Source organism: Staurois parvus, unplaced genomic scaffold, assembly GCF_062004578.1.
Source record: "Staurois parvus isolate SC_StPar_1 unplaced genomic scaffold, SC_StPar_1.0 ptg000659l, whole genome shotgun sequence".
In the NCBI taxonomy this organism is placed as follows: Eukaryota; Metazoa; Chordata; class Amphibia; order Anura; family Ranidae; genus Staurois; species Staurois parvus.
This window is the reverse complement of record NW_028318455.1, coordinates 11,963-30,014: the sequence shown is the minus strand read 5'-3', so window position 1 is coordinate 30,014 and position 18,052 is coordinate 11,963. Positions and strand designations below refer to the sequence as shown.

Sequence of the window (18,052 nt, the reverse complement as noted above, 5' to 3'; positions counted from 1 at the left end):
TGAGTATGATACCTATTTTTGTTTCTTTAATAAACTATTTTAAACGATAATGTACTAGGTCGGTGCGCCCTTTTTCTGTTTCTCCATTTGTGGACAGAACATGCGACAGTACAGTAACAATACAATGCAAAACACTAGGGGTTCGAGGGCCCTGCTCTTTTGAGCTTACAATCTAGGAGATTATATTTATATATATATATATATATATATATATATATATATATATATATATATATACATACATACATACATACACACACACAGTATACATATATACACATATATAAAATATATATATACACACACACACACAGTGAGGAACAGAAGTATTGGAACACCCTGCGATTTTGCAAGTTCTCCCACTTCGAAATCATGGAGGGGTCTGAAATTCACATTGTAGGTGCATTCCCACTCCGGTAGACAGAATTTAAAAGAAAAAAAAAAAAAATCAGGAAATCACATTGTATGATTTTGAAAGAATGTATTTGTCTTGCACTGCTGAACGTAAGTATTTGAACACCTAAGAACAGCAATAATTCTGGCTCTCAAAGACCTGTTACTGTGCCTTTAAAAAGTCCACCTCTACTCCACTCAATCTAACTTAGTAGCACCTGTCTGAGCTCTTTAAAGACACCTGTCCACCCCACAGTCAGTCAGACGCCAACTACTACCATGGGCAAGACCAAAGAGCTGTCAAAAGACACCAGAGAGAAAATTGTGGACCTCCACAAGGCTGGAAAGGGCTACGGGGCAATTGCCAAGCAGCTTGGTGAAAATAGATCAACTGTTGGAGCAATTGTTAGAAAATGGAAGAGGCTAAAGACAACTGTCAGTCTCCCTCCGACTGGGGCTCCATGCAAGATCTCACCTCGTGGGGTATCACTGATGATCAGAAAGGTGAGGAATCAGCCCAGAACTACAAGGAAGGAGCTGGTCAATGACATGAAGAGAGCTGGGACCACAGTTTCAAAGGTAATGCCGTCATGGTTTCAAATCATGCATTGCACGGAAGGTTCCCCTGCTCAAGTCATCACATGTCCAGGCCCGTCTGAAGTTTGCCAATGACCATCTGGATGATCCAGAGGAGGCATGGGAGAAAGTCATGTGGTCAGAAGAGACCAAAGTATAACTTTTTGGTCTAAACTTCACTCATCGTGTTTGGAGGAAAAAGAAGGATGAGTTGCATCCCAAGAACACCATCCCTACTGTGAAGCATGGGGGTGGTAACAGCATGCTTTGGGGGTGCTTTTCTGCAAAGGGGACAGGACGACTGCACTGTATTAAGGAGAGGATGAATGGGGCCATTTATTGTGAGATTTTGAGCAACAACCTCCTTCCCTCAGTCAGAGCATTGAAGATGGGTCGTGGCTGGGTCTTCCAACATGACAACGACCGGAAGCAAACAGCCAGGATAACCAAGGAGTGGCTCCGTAAGAAGCATATCAAAGTTTTGGAGTGGCCTAGCCAGTCTCCAGACCTAAATCCAATAGAACATCTTTGGAGGGAGCTGAAACTCTGTGTTGCTCAGCGACAGCCCCGAAACCTGACAGATCTAGAGGAGATCTGTGTGGAGGAGTGGGCCAAAATCCCTTTTGCAGTGTGTGCAAACCTGGTCAAGAACTACAGGAAACGTTTGACCTCTGTAATTGCAAACAAAGGCTTCTGTACCAAATATTAACACTGATTTTCTCAGGTGTTCAAATACTTATGTTCAGCAGTGCAAGACAAATAAATTCTTTAAAAATCATACAATGTGATTTACTGAATTTTTTTTTAATTCTGTTTCTCAGAGTGGGAATGCACCTACAATGTGAATTTCAGACCCTTCCATGATTTCTAAGTGGGAGAACTTGCAAAATCACAGGGTGTTCAAATACTTCTGTTCCTCACTGTGTGTGTGTGTATATATATATATATATATATATATATATATATATATATATATATATATATATATATATATATATATATATACACACATAATATTACACAAACATTAGATGTTGCCATGGTTTAATTGCACATAACATGTAAACATTCACAGTGCAGGGAGGGAAAAGTATGTGAGGCCCTAGCTTAATGACTTCACCCAGAGCTAATTGGAGCCAGGAGTGAGCCAACCTTGACTCCAATCAGTGTGATGATATTGGATGTGTTGCTGACAGCTGTCCTGCCCTTAAAAAACACACACCTGTTTTGGGTTTACTGGTTTCAAGAAGCACTGTGATGTGAACACACACACACACAGACACTATATATATATATATATATATATATATATATATATATATATATATATATATATATACAGTCATGGCCGAAATTGTTGGCACCCTTGATATTTCTCCAGGAAATCATGTATTTCTCACGAAACGTATTGCATTAACACATGTTTTGCTATACACATGTTTATTCCCTTTGTGTGTATTGGGACAAAACAAAAAAAGGGAGGAAAGAAAGCAAATTCGACATAATGTCACACAAACCTCCAAAAATGGGCTGGACAAAAGTATTGGCACCCTTTCACAACTGCGGATAAATAAGAATGTTACAAGCATGTGATGCTCCTGTAAACTCACCTGGGGCAAGTAACAGGTGTGGGCAATATAGAAATCACACCTGAAAGCAGATAAAAAGGAGAGACGTTCACTTAACCTTTGCATTGTGTGTCTGTCTGTGCCACACTAAGCATGGACAACAGAAAGAGGAGACGAGAACTGTCTGAGGACCTGAGAACCAAAATTGTGGCAAAATATCAACAATCTCAAGGTTACAAGTCCATCTCCAGAGAACTAGATTTGCCTTTGTCCACAGTGCGCAACATTATCAAGAAGTTTGCAACCCATGGCACTGTAGCTAATCTCCCTGGTCGTGGACGGATGAGGAAAATTGATGAAAGATTGCAACGCAGAATAGTCCGGATGGTGGATAAGCAGCCCCAAACATGTTCCAAAGACATTCAAGCTGTCCTGCAGGCTCAGGGAGCATCAGTGTCAGCGCGAACTATCCGTCGACATTTAAATGAAATGAAACGCTATGGCAGGAGACCCAGGAGGACCCCACTGCTGACACAGAGACATAAAAAAGCAAGACTACAGTTTGCCAAAATGTACTTGAGTAAGCCAAAAGCCTTCTGGGAAAACGTCTTGTGGACAGATGAGACCAAGATAGAGCTTTTCGGTAAAGCACATCATTCTACTGTTTACCGAAAACGGAATGAGGCCTACAAAGAACAAAACACAGTACCTACGGTAAAATATGGTGGAGGTTCAATGATGTTTTGGGGTTGTTTTGCTGCCTCTGGCACTGGGTGCCTTGACTGTGTGCAAGGCATCATGAAATCTGAGGATTACCAAAGGATTTTGGGTCGCACTGTAGGGCCCAGTGTCAGAAAGCTGGGTTTGCGTCCAAGATCCTGGGTCTTCCAGCAGGACAATGACCCCAAACATACGTCAAAAAGCACTCAGAAATGGATGGCAAAGAAGCGCTGGAGAGTTCTGAAGTGGCCAGCAATGAGCCCAGATCTAAATCCCATTGAACACCTGTGGAGAGATCTTAAAATTGCTGTTGGGAAAAGGTGTCCTTCCAATAAGAGAGACCTGGAGCTGTTTGCAAAGGAAGAGTGGTCCAAAATTCCGGGTGAGAGGTGTCAGAAGCTTATTGATGGTTATAGGAAGCGACTGATTTCAGTTATGTTTTCCAAAGGGTGTGCAACCAAATATTAAGTTAAGGGTGCCAATACTTTTGTCCAGCCCATTTTTGGGGTTTTGTGTGACATTATGTCATATTTGCTTTTCTGCCTCTGTTTTATATTTGTTCCAATACATACAAAGGGAATAAACATGTGTATAGCAAAACATGTGTTAATGCAATACCTTTTTTGTGTGAAATACTTGATTTTCAGGAAAAATATCAAGGGTGCCAACAATTTCGGCCATGACTGTATACACACACACACACACACACACACATATACACATTTAATCCACCCTATATATCCAGTCTTTTATTTTTAGTATCTCCTGGACCTGCCAGAATTTAGGCATCAATCCTTTTGCTGCATTTATTAAATGGAATATCAAATTCTTATATTGTTTCACTGAAAACTTGGTATTATGGAATAAACATACTCATGGATCCTTCTAAATACTAATCCCCACAATCGCCTTTATTTGGTAAATTATTTCCTTTCAATACTCCCGTATCTTCTGGCAATCCCACCATGTATGTGCCATTGTACCCTTAATCCCACACCCCCTCCAATATAAAAGGTGATTTCTCTACTTGTTGCTTATGTGCCACGTTAGGTGTAATATACCATCTTGCTAAACATTTGTAATTCATTTCGACTACTTTCATATCTACAGCCCCATGTGTTAATCTAAATATGTTCTTTTTCTGCTGCTCGTTCAATGATAATCCAAGCTCCATTTTCAACTTCTCCACAAAACGGTAGGGAAGTGGGTCCCACTATTGCCGTGAGAATCTTATAAATATGGGGGGTACAATGTTTTTGTATCGTATTTACACTAAACCTTTGTTTAAATGGATTAAAATCCTCCACCGTCCTTAATGGCTGTGGGAGCATTGCAGTAAAGTGTCTTAGCTGGAGATATTGCCATTCGTCTAACAAAAAACAGTTAATTCCTGAAAGGAGAATATTTCTCTTTTTCATTTTATCTTAACTGTGCATTCCCTTTTTTTTATCCATTTACCAAAAACACATCCTCTTTCTCTGGTGGGAAATAGTTTGTTCCCACCAGCGGTATTAACAAGGAGTCATACTCCAAACCCATTTGTTTATAATTTAAATCCCATATTCTAAACACATTCCGTGTAAAAGTGCTTGTGTTTTTACACAGCACTTCATATTTTATTTCACCATATATATCTCAGCATCTTTTTTTACGACTTTAAAATAAGTTCCCGGTAGGTATATTGGTAGCATATGAAATTCATATAAGATTTTTGGAACCATCAACAGCTTTACCATATTTTACCAAATGTGGCCCTTTGATTACCTTTATCCGGCCCCTATCACTGAGTCACCATCCACCCCCCCCCCCCCCCCCACACACACACACCAACATTGGGGCACTATTCCTCCCACTGACACAAATGTCGGGACACTATTTCTCCCACTGACACAGATGTCGGCACTATTCCTCCCACTGACACAGATGTCGGGGCACTATTCCTCCCACTGACAAAGATGTCGGGGCACTATTCCTCCCACTGACACAGATGTCGGGGCACTATTCCTCCTCCTACTGACCACAGGTACTAATTATTACTCCCACTGACCCCCAAGCCATGGCCTATTCCCATTGATGCTGGAGCATTTTCCACTCTTACTGGCTACAGTAAGGCCCCGCCAAAGTCTGAAGGACCGTAAACTGGCCCTTTGTTTAGAAAGTTTGGAGACCCCTGCTATAGAGATTCTCCTCAATTCATCTTTTATCTCATTTTTTAAAGTAGTTTACCTGGTCTTGAGGGACGAGGTCAATTGTATTTTATTCCTAAATATCTTAATTCTTTTTCTCTCCAAGTGAAAGAGGGAAAAAAGCCTTACGGAGAGAATTCACTATCGGGACATTAATATTTAAAATTTTTAAGAAATTTTTAAATTTGATAAATCTCCATAATATTCTCATTAAATTGGGTAATGTCAACCTGAAGTTTACAACATAGACCATCATATCATCTGCATATGCTGCAACTTTATGTTCTACATCTCCTATCTGTATCCCTTTTACATCAACACTTTTTGTAAAGTCGCAAGAAGCGACGATAAAGAGAAAAATAACAGGGGTGAAAGCGGATACCAGTCTTGTTTCATTATGCATTTTACCGAACTTTGATATTGAGCTGTTAACCTTCACTGTAGACTGGCTATACAGCTTTCCTAACCACTTTCTCATTTTAGGTCCAATTCCTAGAGCCTTCAATGTATCCATCATAAATCCCCAGTCCACCCTGTCGAAAGCTTTCTCAGCATCCATCGACAGGACCAGTACGGGGGACTTCTCTCGCTTACGTTTTTGCAGAAGTAGCAATGATCTCAACCCATTATCTCTTCCTTCCCTCCCTGGTATGAACCCCACTTGGTCTAAGTGTATCCATTCCAGCATTAAGCCTTTCATCCTAGTTGCCAAAACCTTTGCATGTAATTTTGTATCAATATTCAACAGTGATATGGGTCTGTAACTAGCACATTGGGAACATATCTTTCCCGTCTTTTGGTATAATTGTAATATGTGCCTGTAATGACTCGTCCCTCCTTTCCATCTCATCACCTAGTGCGTTCACATATATACACTCATTTTAGGGACTAATTGTTCTTTAAATTTCCTATAATATCTCACTGTATAGCCATCTGGTCCAGGACTCTTCCCTGCAACTGTACTCTTCAGTGCAGCTTCAATTTCTCCCTGAGTTATTGGTTTTTCTAAAGCAGCTAAACTTTCTTCTCCCAATCTCGGTAATCCCGCTTCCTCTAAATATATCTGCCTTTTTCTAGTGCTTTCCACCTCCCTTTCTTTTAGATTTTACATCATATAATTTCCTATAATATTTTTGGAATCGGTTAGCGATATCAGTGGTTGAGTATACCATTTCTCCATAATCATCTTTAATTCGCTCTATAAAATTCCTCGATTTCTTATTCTTTAATGTTCTCATTAAATATTTGCCAGGTCTATTCCCCCACTGATATCTTTCCCTTGCCATCTTATTGAATGTTCTCGTTTCTTGTTCCATTAAGTTATTTAGTTCATCTCTTTTTTTAATTATTTTCTGTTGTATATCTTTTACTATTCTCTTTTTATGTGATTGCTCTAGTTCATGTAATACCCCTATTAAATTTTCTTCAGCTGTTCTCTTTTTTTCTGCTCCTATAGCAATCAGTAATCCTTTTGCATATGCCTTATGCACTTCCCATACCGTAGCAATCGAGACTCCTTCAGTCTTGTTTATTCTAAAATACCGTTATATTTCTTTCTTTATTTATTCTTTCTTCCGTCTCTTGATCCTGCAGGAGCGTCTCATTTAATTTCCACATATTCATCTTATTCTGTTCTTTTCTGCATTGTAACTTTATTGCAACAGGTGTATGGTCCGATATTGATATAATATCTATATCCACCTTAACCAGAGACCCCAAAAGTCTATGTTCTATTATATAATCCAGTCTGGAGTACATCCCATGCGCAGGGGAGAACAACAAAATCTTTTTCTCTAGGGTGTTTAATTCTTTTTTTAATAGACTTTAAGCATTTACCTCCCTCCTTCTGCACGTGACAAAGTATCCATCAAGGGATCCAAGCAGAAATTAAAACCTGCCACAATTAGTTCGCCCTTAAGATCCAAACGTTTTCTTAATATGTTCTCTAGATAAGCCATTGGATTTTTGTGCATTCCATTTCCTGTAGTTTCCCTCTCAAAAATAATAACCTTCAGGATCCACCCACCTATCCTCAATATTAAATCTTAAGTTCTTTGCTATACCAATTGCTACCCCTTTGGCGTGTTTTGTTGGTGAATCTGCACAATACCATGTTGGATATTATTTAGAATATAACTTAACTTTTGTTTCCTGAAGTATAAGAGTCTCTTGTAAAAACACTACTTCAATAGAGTGTTGATGTAATTCTGTAAGAATCCTATGCCTCTTCGCCGGGGAATTCAATCCCTTCACATTACAGGTCATGAAATTGACCTCCTCCATTACCTATAATTTTCCTTTTTCTCCTTCTGTATTCACCCCAAGAGAAGTACAGATATCTATACTCAGGAACAAGAAGATACCTCCACCAAAAATCTAGACACCCCATCCCTCCCCTTCTCTCTCCCCTCCCCCCATGCCCCTCCTATACCCTTCCCCCCTACCGCTCCCCCCAAACCCCTTTTCTTGCCTTTGGATAGTTTGTGGTCCTAGTCCCACTGTCCATTCCATTTTGGGGTGGACTCTGCGAACACACGCCCGACTAAACCCATATCCCCAGTCCCTGGGTCTTGAATCCAGTTATATGTGTGATCTCCTGTCCCCACTTGCCTTCTAAAATCCTTACGCTACCTAGGAGAACAAAAAAACAAACAAAAAAAAACAAAAAAAAACAACCTTCCCTTGTCCACCTCTACCCTACTCTGTTTATTACTCTATACCCTATTATACCTTTCCAATTTCACGAGGCAGAAGAGAAGAAATAGGGGGAGAAAAAAAAAAAAATACAACAATCCTCAATCTTCTTTATTCACCCCCCCCCCCCCCCCCCCCCCACTCATTTTATCTCTTCTGCAATTTTTTGGGGGACTAATTGCCATCTCAATTTTACTATTCCCACATATTTCTTAACCACTTCTGTCCATCCTGGGATGTTCATTAGCTGTAATTCTAGTCTCTCGCAGAAGTACTGTAGTTCTCCTGGAAACATCAATCTAGCTGAGTGTCCATCTTTCCATCTAATTAGACGTGCTGGAAACCCCCCAGCTGTATCATACATTTTTTCTCATCTGCTCCAGTAATGGTTTAAAAGTTCTTCTTCTAGCCAATGTTTCTAGTGCTATATTTGCAAAAATTTGTATATTTGTTTCTTCATATGTTATTAATGGTATACCTCTAATCTTCTTCCATAGATTTGCTTTATCTTCCTAATAGTGAAATTACACAATCATATCTCTGGGGGTTTCACTTGCCGCTCTTTGGGGGTCTTCCAATTCTATGTACTCTATCAATTTTCAGTTGGTCTATTACTGATCTGCTATTGTATTAAAGCACTTTCCTCATTGTCGCCATCAAATCTTCTCCTTGGGATACCTCAGGCAAACCCCAAATCCTCAGGTTATTCCTCCTATCACTGTTCTCCTGATCCTCCATCATATGTAGCAGTTTCCTTTGATCCTTTCGCATTTCATCCATTTGCCTTTCCAAATTAATTGGAAGTGTGTTTATCCACTTTTTCCTCAGTTTCTTCTACTCATGATAGTACTTGCCCCAAATCTTTATGTATTACCACCATCTCGCTTTTTATGGAGCGTTCTAACCTCACAAACATTTCCGCTATTTCAATTTTTGTAGGCATTTGTGAACTTTTTCCTTGCTCTTTAATATTTTCTATATCCAATTTATTTTCTGTATTTATAATTTCAACTTGACCTAGATTGGATACTCCCAGTAACAGTCTAGAGCGATCCCCCATATTATTTTCCATCTCCCGTCTTCTACTTGCTCCATGTTGTCTCTCTGGGGTTTGACCCTCTGAACTTATTCTCTTCTGGGAGCAAATTTTTTAATTGTACTTATTTGGGGTGTTTTAGTCCCTCCCCCTTTCACGGATTTATTCTTCATATAGTTCGTGTGATATTTCTATCTTTATAGATTAAAATAAAAAAACCATGAGATTGCTTCCACATTACAGATTAGGGCTATAGACTACTGCAGGTACTCTTATGTTTTTATTTAAGGTACAATAGTAGTAACTCTTAACAGTGTCCCCCCTTGGGGTTCTTTATGCCGCTTTTCTTTTCTTCTGGACCCACTAGGCGATTCCACTTACACTTCCTTTTAAAAATATAAATCAATTTAGACTCAGCACTTCCCGCAGAACCTCATGCGCCACCTCTATTCCTCCTTCATCAGCTCTGCTGCTGCACCCTTACTGTTACCCGATGTGCAAAGCACTGTTGGAACGCTCTGTCCTCTTCTCAAGTGTAATTCAGGGTGTTGCTGGGTGGTCTAGACTAAGGGGATCACCATCCATGGAATCCAAAAGGATCCTGCTCATTCCGGTCCTCACCATGTCGGCTCTCCTCCTTTCACGCCCAGCCGGCATCTCCCAGTACTCCTCAGTGACCAAGTGACTTTTCCCAGCGTTCACCGCTCCACACTCCGCTGAAACCCACCTCTCCTCCTGCTGATGCCTGGCTCGCACCACTCCTCCAAAGCCCACACAGCTGCACCAGAAGGATGGGACACCTCTCGGATAGGGTAGGCTTGAGGCACTCCAAGCATCTCAAATTCCTAGGCATTATCATGTTATATTATTTTAAATATGGTTTATTTTTGAATGGTTTAAATGTCCTTTTCTAATTTGTACCTTTATAACTTTGGACAGGTGGTTTCATTTTTAGCCTTTTAAACCTATTGCCCACAGGAATATATTTTGCAGTGTGTTTGCATAGTCAATTTGAAAAAATTTGCATTCTGTTCTCTTAAAATTAAGTGTTTTTAGCTTTCCAATATGTGCCTCTTGTTTACAGCTTACATTGAATGAATCATGGTATGGTCACTGCTACCCAAAAGTTTTGTGCATGAATATTAATAAGCTCTGCATGGTTTGAGATTGCCGGGTCCAGTAAAGCAGTTCCAGTCCTTTCTATCTGTGCAAGGAGTGTGGCAGGTAGCAAACTACAATAAGAAACTTTGAAGCATGCACACCCATATGCAGCTCCACCCAAAATGCTTCGGTACCATCACACAATCCATCAACAAGGTCCTCTCACACCCACTTTTAGATTTTTTTTACATAGGTAAATACTGCCACCCTTTCATTGTACCCGCTCTCTCTCTGAAAAAGCATACACACACTTTTGTTTTTAACCAGATACTTTATTTAAGTTTGACTTATTTCCAACCATCACAAACCAACCAACCCATACACTGTTAGCCATAAATGTTCTACAGATTTGTTAGCATATCATAATATTCTAAGCATCAATAACATTGGCAAATTATATGTACCAAACAGCATATTTAATATTTGTCAGAACCTGCACACCCTACACAAAAGAGGAAAAAAAAACAAAAACAAAACAAAAGACCTACTTTTCCATACTAACATTATGTGCCATTTCTTTATTATTCCAAAACAAAAAAAAACACTACCTACATGATTTGCAGATGTGAAAGTGACGTTTTGCATTGAAAATGGAAGTGATGTGACATTCTTTTTCTTCTCTGTGATGAGAAACCTAGCTAACAGGTGGGAAGACTAACTTTCGTCATTCATTGCATGTGCTGCTAGTAATACAGAGTTATGTCAGAGATTACCGAGCTTCAAAAAGGGGAAATTGTTGGTGCCCGCTTAGCTGGTGCACCTGTGACTGAAGTTGCCAATAATCTGTCATGTCGCGAGGTACAGTATCAAAGATTATGGTGGCATATACAGTTTCTGGGTCATCTGATAAGCATAAACGTGGTCAAAATGGTCTACGGACCGAAAGAAAAAAGGACATTGTGTAAGATTATGACCCAGAATAAGAAAAGAACTGCTGCAAAAGTGACTACTGAGCTTAATCTCAGTCCCGAGAAAAAATATACTAAAACTTGTGCATACAGAATCGGGAGTAGCTGTGCATAGTAGCCAATCAGCTTCTAACTTCACCTTGTTCAATTAAGCGCCAGTTTTAGTACATCATCCACATTGTGTTTACAGTCGCGTTACTGCTAGAAGACACAATATGTCCAGCTTTTTTTGGGATGTTTGAAATATGAGTCCTGGATTATTGTTCGAGAGAGCATGCAAAGTAATCCTGGAAGGTGGTGCTATACCTGGAGTTGCTAGCCACAGGTTTCAATTTTATTTGGAAAGTTTCTATGTTGAAAAGTTGTTATAGTTAACCAGAGCTCCCAATTCTCCAAGTGTTGGCAGATTAGAAGATATCCAGTGGGAATGGCCTCCTCATCTATTATACATAATAAGCAAAGATTCGGTTCTACTACAAGCTGTGTGACAGATTAGGTTAATTTATTTACAAAATCATTCTAGTAGTTTGGGACACCTCCATAACGTTTTAAATCTGGGCCTCTGTTGCATTTACAATAGTTTGGGGAGGCTCCATTGATATATGGGGTATGGTATGCTCTGTGCAATATAAATAAATGTATAAGCCTTTGCACAGAAGGGAGGAGGGAGACCAGTCTAATGGTAGATAGTGCTTTTTGTGTCCCACAATTCTTCTGATATATGACCCTCTCCTAGCCACTAACATAGTCCTTTACTGTGTTCTCCCATGTAGTATATTATATATTCATGGCAGAAGTCCTTTCTTTGATACACACTGTGATAATATTGTTACTATTGAGCAACACTGTAGTGTCATATTATGAGTAGGTGCTTGTGCTTGAATTGAGTGCCTTAATTGCAAATATTGGAAGAACCTATGTTGTGGGAGGTCAATCTAATCCAACAGTTTTTGCAAAGATATAAATTTATTTTCCTTATATAATTGCCAAATATATTGGACTCCTTTAGAATACCACAATTCAAACCCGTCTTATTCATTCAGTTCTCCACGTGTTGAATTATACCATATTGGCAAGTACTGTGCAAATCCCTCATTTATTTTCATAGCTTACCATATTTTATCTAACAGAAACCAAGTAGGATATTGCATACACTTTCTAAACTACCAGTTTACAAATAAGCAAAGAGGATAATTTACAAAATGTGCTCTCGACACTGGCTCCCGCTATCTGACAGGTCCACCGGCCTGACAGTTCTTAAATATCTAAGGGGCGGGGCCACCCAGGTGATCCTGCCCCCTTGTGACAGCAACCCAGCATACCCCAGTGACGTTACGGCAGGAGGCAGCGTCGAGCGAGGAGCCTTTTTTCTTTTCCAGGTAAGCGGTGGCGGCAGGCATCGTGACTGACATTGGATTTACTTCGGGGTACAATATTTTTTCATTTTTGTCATTTTAATGTCCAAGACTACTGTCTGTCATTTTTTTCAGAATACACTTTTTTTTTTTGTGAATGGAGTAGCGGTACCATGTACCCCATACTCATTCACATAGGGGAAGGGGGGGCGGGATCTAGGGGCCCCCTAGTTAAAGGGGCCTTCCAAATTCCGATAAGCCCCCCACCTGCAGACCCCCTCGGCCAGAGTTGTGAGGAAGAAGCCCTAGTCCCAATCAACATGAGGGCAAGGTGCTTTGGGGGCTGAGCCCGCTCTGCCCCAAAGCATCCCACAAGTTGAGGGCATGTGGTATGGTATGGTTCAGGAGCGGGCAATCGCTTGTCTCCCCTATTCCTGACCTGCATGTTTGGATAAAGGTCTAGTATGGATTTTGGGGGGACCCCACGCCATTTAGAAAAAAAATGTTTCTGGTATTTTTGCTAAATTTTTAATTGCCGGCAATTCTTTTTACATTCTGTTGTCAGTGGGCAACCCCGCTGACAGCTGAAACATTACCGCATGTTTTCACTACTAAAATACCGCATGACTTAATAAAATAACTCATGCGGTATTTTAATGAATGCTAACATCTTTTTTTTAAATGCTGTGTGGTATCTTACCACATACTTAGAAGTTCATGGTCGAAACCAAAACGGAGGTGTTCCGCCCATCACAAATTCTGAAGGTGATCTAACGTCATTAGGACTAACTTGTCCCAATTAATTAATAAAGAAGCCTGAAAATATTCCAAGGTGTGAGATTAGATGCATAAGGGACGATAAGGACTACTGCATGTCACCTACAAAAAGAAGCGCATCATCCTTGTACATTGCAATCTTGTCTTCCCTATGCCCTCTTCTGAACCCTTCTACATTATTTGCTTGCCTAATGGCTATCACTAATTGCACAACCACTAAGGCAAACAGTGGAGGGGTCAAGGGGCACCTCTGTCTGGTTCCCTATTGCAGAAGGGATTAGATAGAGTATTTTTCACTCTTATTCATGCTATGGAGGGAGGTGTACAAGATTTGTATCCATTAAATAAAATTAGGACCTATACCGAAAGCTATCATGGCCATTCTAAACCGTTGAAGGCTTTTTGGGCGTCTAAAGACGATTGTGCCCTCTGACCCTGCTTATCTGCTGGAAATACACATGATGTGTCTTTCATCTGCTGCATTAAATTTCCCTGGCCTTCCACTGCGTCTACGGTCCTCAATGTTCCTCATTTCTTTGTTCTTCTTCAATAAAGTTTGAACAGCACATCTTGAAATCCCAGTCTATTTTGAAACCTTTGCCTGGAGGGGCAAGATGACCATTAGCACCTGCTTGGTATAACTGGTTAATTAGATGCCTGATGATGCTGGTTTAAAAGGGTGGTCACACCAAATATTGATTTGATTTAAATTTTTCTTCTGTTTTCTCACTTTGCATTTTGTAAATTGATTTAACTAAAAACAATTAAAATACATATTTTAAAAAGTTATTACTTGACAGCATTTCTTCACACCTGCCTGAAACCTTTTGCAGAGTACTGTAAGCACATATGCAACCAAAGGAAACGCCACTTCCATGAAGTTGCCTGTATGCTCAGGGAGAAAGGGTTAAAATCTACTTCTAAATTTTTTCACCCAAGATTCACAATTTTCTAACTGGATTCAATTTGTAAAATATATGAAAGTTTTGTACATCTTGGGAGTACACATCTATAAACAGACCCCTTAATATCCAAACCCAGTTTTGAAATACATTTTGAATTGTTTAAACTTTTACCATTTATCGGCAACATTTTCCCATTCAAAATCTATCCCCTCCCCCCAAAAAAACAATACAAACCTATGTCTCGACGCTGCAATGTTTTCCTCTTGCTACGTTGAGCATACACATACGCATCTTTAGCAATTGTTTCTATTAAGAATTCCTGTAAAAAAAAAAAAAAAAATACATAAATAAAAATCCGCATGAGGTACTGGTGACCCATTTTCTAGAGTCTGCTCAACTTCATTGCTAATGGAGAACACGAAAGCAGCAGCGCCTTCTGAGTGTAGAAGATAATCGATCCGACCTGAAGTGGGAGCGGGTACCTGTCAAAAAGCAAGGTACCTTCTCCCCCCAAAAACAGGATAGGATTGGGGAGGGTATAAAGCATAATTCCCCGTTTAGGGTGCAGTTGCACTTTAAAGACTGGTCCAGTTCTCAGAATTAACAAAAAAATAAAATAGGATTTTAAACGCTACTCTAGGACAAATTCTTAGCCTTCTTATTAGGAATAACTTCACTCTTTGCATTAACTACTATCCCCCCCCCCCCCCCCCCCCCGTTTTCGGAGTCAAACCATGCCTTGTCAACACAAACCTTGTGTGAAGACAAGCCAAGCACTCCCGGCAGCAGTCTGATGGCAAGGCCCAGTCACAAAGTATCTGCTTTCCAGAGGAAATAATTTTTTGGTACTACCACTGAGTGACACCTGCTCTAAAACCTGGCTACAAGTCTCACAAAAAAACTGTAGCTGCTGACTTTTAAAAAAACAGCCACTTACCTGTCCCATGGTGTGTCGCCTGCAGCCCACTTCACCGGCCGTCCTGGATTCCAGGAGGCAGGCATCTTATGTGTGGGCATCCGGCTGTGATAGCTTGTGGCTTCACAGCCGGGTACCCACTGCGCATGCGCGAGTAGTGCTACGCTTCATGAATAGTCCTGTAGTCTTCTGGGACCTGTCACGTGTCCCAAAAGACTACAGGGAGGGAGGACACCTTCCACTTCCGATCGCCTAGGCGATCGGACCGTGAGTGGGAGCGGGTACCTGTCCAATTCGGGTACTCGCTCACCCCACCCCCCAAAAGGTGTCAATCCTTAATGGGGAGCAGTCCTTACAGCGGAACTTGCCCTTTTGGGTGGAGCTCCGCTTTAATTCACAATGCAATGCTGTACCCAAATGAAATTGATGTCTTCTTTCCCCCCACAAATAGAGCTTTCTTTTGGAGGTATTTGATCACCTCTGTGGTTTTATTTTTTGCGCTATAAACCAATAAAGCTTTGAATGAGTGCGGAGCAGTTAAACACAGCAGTTGAACTAAAGCAGGAGAACTTAAGCAGCAGGAAGACACAACAACAGCAAGAAACTCTACTGCATGCTGGACAGACTGCAAGGAAACATCTTTTACATACCTGAGTCCCATTCCATGTACCTTTTATATAATACACCCCTCTTCTCCTCGTCATATTACTATCCACTGTTCCTAAATCTCATTTCTTTACCCCTCTGCTCCACCCCAAAACTTGTACATCTCCCCCTCATTGCTATCATCTCCCTACTATTGCTTTCATAACCTCCCTAAAATACCTCTTCCACTCCTCCTTCTCATTTTCCTCTCCTCTGTTCCCAAAATCCATTCACTATATCCCTCTGCTCCTCCCAAACAATTGTATATTGTGTCCTCACTGCTTCCCTCACCCCTCTATGGCACCCACCACCTCCTCCTATTACTCCACTCTCCCACTGACCCAAACACCTCCACTAGTAGTTTCTCACGCTCCTGCACATCCCGCTCCCATGCCACCTTTCTCACCCTTCTCCTCCTCATAACCGCGGGGGACATCTCCACGAATCCTGGCCCTCCACCACCTCCCTCACCCGCACAACACCCTCCCGCCTCCACGTCCTGCCGCAACCCCCGCAACTTAGTATCTGTCCCCCTGCTCCCTAAAATCTCCCCCCCGTTTTCATGTGCACTCCTGAACGCCCGATCGGTGTGCAACAAGCTTACCGCCATCCACGACCTCTTTGTTTCCTGCTCCCTCAACCTCCTGGCGATTACGGAAACCTGGATCCAGCCCACTGACTCTACCTCCCCTGCTGCACTCTCCTACGGAGGTCTCACCTGGACCCACTCACCCAGGCCCAACGGTCGTAAAGGTGGTGGGGTTGGCCTGCTCCTGTCACCGCTGAGCACCTTCCGAGTCCTCCCAAACCCCCCCTCCCTATCCTTCTCCTCCTTCGAGGCCCACTGCGTCCGACTATTCTCCCCAACCCCCCTGAAGATTGCTGTGATATACCGGCCCCCTGGATCCATACCCCGCTTCCTGGAAGACTTCTCCTGCTGGCTTCCCTTCTTCCTCTCCTCTGAGCTACCCACTATCATCCTTGGGGATTTCAACATCCCTGTCAACCTCGACAACCCGGACACAGCCCGTCTCCTCCACTTAACCTCCTCCTTTGCACTTGCACAGTGCATACAATCCACCACCCACTCCGACGGTAATATCCTTGATCTTGTCTTCTCCAACCGCTGCGCTCCCCACAACCTCACTAACACCCCCTTCCCTCTCTCTGACCACAACCTGATTACCTTCTCTATCTCCTCATCCTCCAACGCCTACCCCTCCAAATGTCACACTTCTACCAGCCGTAACCTCCGCAACCTTAACCCTGCCTCCCTCCACTCCGCAGCTGATCAACTCCATGACCGCATCCTCCCCCTGTCCTGCCCCGACTTGGCTATGACCGCCTACAACAATGGGCTGTCAACAGCCCTTGACTCACTAGCGCCTTTAACCACACGCAACATCAGACCCCGACCGCTCCAGCCCTGGCAGACTGATCACACCAAAACCCTCAAACGACACAGTCGTGCCCTGGAGCGACTATGGCACAAAACCAAATCCCAACAAGCCTTCACCCGCTACAAATCTGCCTTCCACACCTACACCTCCTCCCTCCATACTGCCAAACAAGCCTACTTCCTGACCCTCATCAAGGCCCTCTCCTCCAATCCTCGCCGACTCTTCTCCACCTTCAACTCTCTACTCTCGCCACCCCCACCTCCACCCAGCACCTCACTCACTGCCCTTGAGATTGCCAATCACTTCAAAAACAAGATTGACACAATTCGCAAGGACGTTGCCGCAACTCACACGCCTTCTCAACCCGTCCCCTCTCACACAGCTACCCCCTCATCCCCCCTCCCCCTCGAAAAAACCCACAGGGACTTCGTCGCTGCTCAAACTCCCTCCAACCCCCTTCCCCCTCACTCAGCTACCCCTTCTTCACCCCTCTCCCATGGCCCCACCACTGCTCTGACCTCCTCTCCCACCCCACCCTACATTCCTCATACTGAAGCTCCCCCAACACTCTGCACCTTTGACCTTACTACCATTGAAGAAGTCTCCAAGATCCTCTCTGATGCCCGCCTCATCACCTGCCCCCTCGACCCTATCCCCTCAACTCCTACAACCTCCCTCCCCCTCCATCCTACGCTCCCTCACCCACATCTTCAATCTCTCCCTCTCCTCCGGCACTTTCCCTTCCCCTCTGAAACATGCACACATCACCCCCATACTTAAAAAGCCCTCCCTGGACCCCAATGACCCGAACA

General features: G+C 42.3%; 1 long non-coding RNA gene across 1 annotated transcript in view; it reads right to left on the bottom strand.

Annotated features, from left to right (window-relative positions):
• LOC149448740 (uncharacterized) overlaps positions 1 to 14,619 on the bottom strand; it is a 37,090-nt gene extending 22,471 nt beyond the window's left edge. The window contains exon 1 of the long non-coding RNA XR_016315510.1: positions 14,514 to 14,619. This is a non-coding gene — a long non-coding RNA (uncharacterized LOC149448740). The remainder of the gene's footprint in view (positions 1 to 14,513) is intronic.
• Between the last annotated feature and the right edge of the window lie 3,433 nt (positions 14,620 to 18,052).